This window comes from Pteropus alecto, unplaced genomic scaffold (assembly GCF_000325575.1).
Source record: "Pteropus alecto unplaced genomic scaffold, ASM32557v1 scaffold173, whole genome shotgun sequence".
Lineage (NCBI taxonomy): Eukaryota > Metazoa > Chordata > Mammalia > Chiroptera > Pteropodidae > Pteropus > Pteropus alecto.
In genome coordinates this window covers 644,154-645,712 of record NW_006433940.1, presented here as the reverse complement: position 1 = coordinate 645,712, position 1,559 = coordinate 644,154, and positions in this window count along the sequence as shown.

The following is a 1,559-nucleotide window of genomic DNA, read 5'->3' as shown; positions in this document are numbered from 1 at the left end:
ACATTTTCATTTAAATTTTATATTTTCTTTTGCTTCCATTGGCTTCTGAAATAATTTTTGAGTTCTCAAGAAGTTAGTACTTTCTTAATGTCTGCCTTTCCCTAAGTTGTATCTGCTTCAAATGTAAAACCCTCTTTTTAATGATTAATATAACTGATTTCTCAGAATAAAGTGAGTCCCCAGATGAGGACTGTCCCAACATCTACTACCACAGGGATGCATCACTTCCAGGTGGTGTCTCCCCAGCAAGCTGACTTTTCAGTGCACCTGTAAGTTTGCATGAACTCTGTGCTCCTTTTGTACTAGGTTAAGTTCCTGTTGATTTCCACATCATCTCTTCTGTGGCTATATCATCCCCTTCCTTCTAGTGTGGCTCATTATCAAACGTGTAGAAAACACACCTGAATTTCCTCCCAGGAGATGCGCCATGGTTGCATTTTCCCTGCTTTTTCAGGAATGAGTTTGTGTCTGTTCTGAAAAGAATTGGTTTATAGCAGCGGTAACAGCTGCCAACAGATAGCACACCAGGGCTGAGGCCGGTCTGCTCTAGAGAACTTGCTTTGCAGCAGCAGAGGAAGCTTCTTTACTACTGCTGCACTGCACCATGAGGCATATCTGTCCTGAAGGACCCTGGTTTATGACAGCAGCAGCTATTGCCCTCTGTTGTTGCTTTTAGGCCTGAGGTTGAGTCTCTTGTGAGGGAACTTGCTTTATGACAGGGGCTGCAGCATCCACATCTGTTGAGAGGAAACTTGTTTTAAGGCAGCAGCTGTGGCGCCGTCTGTTGTGAGGGAGCTTGTTTAAGGCAGTGGCTGTGGTCATCACATGAAGGTCATCTGGGAATCACACAGCACTCACGCGGGAACCACATGGGAATCACGTGGGGGGTCACACCAGGATAACGTATATATCAGGCTAAAGTTATTTCCTTGGATGTTTGCACCTAAAGAGGGTTGGTCGAAGATTTACATTTGCAAGGGCCAGAGAAAGAATGTAAGCATTTTAAATAAAAGATTCTGGGGCAGATTTGCCAATTATCAGGGGCCTAGGCTAATCACTATTTAAGTGCTTTTCTCTTTCTGAGTGCAGGATAGTACTTTTTCTAATATCCTGAATTTTTACAGTATCAGCATAATCCTGAAGTGGATGAAGAAGCTTTGGGATCCGTAACAGGATAGGTGGGCTTTGTAGTACTCAGGGATCTGCATTGCTGTTTTCATATAGATGAGATTTAGTAAAACAAGAACTGTTGTTTTTAGTTATTCAAAGAACATCAAGATCTGACCTGCCCATCCAACTACATCATCTTGAATTTGCTTCTTTATATCAAGGAGCAAAATTCCAACTAAAGTGGAAATCAAAAGGATCCTATGCCTAAAATAGAGTTGTGTGCCTTTGGAGTGTGGGATCCAGGAGCCTTCTACAAAGGTTTCCGCATGTTTTCCTCCCCTTGGAGCACTTAGTTCCATTTTGGCCCAGCTAGTCTTAGGAAAAGAGCCTTGAAATATAGCTTCCATCTGGCCCTAAATATCAACCTCCACTTGGGACAAGTGCTAACC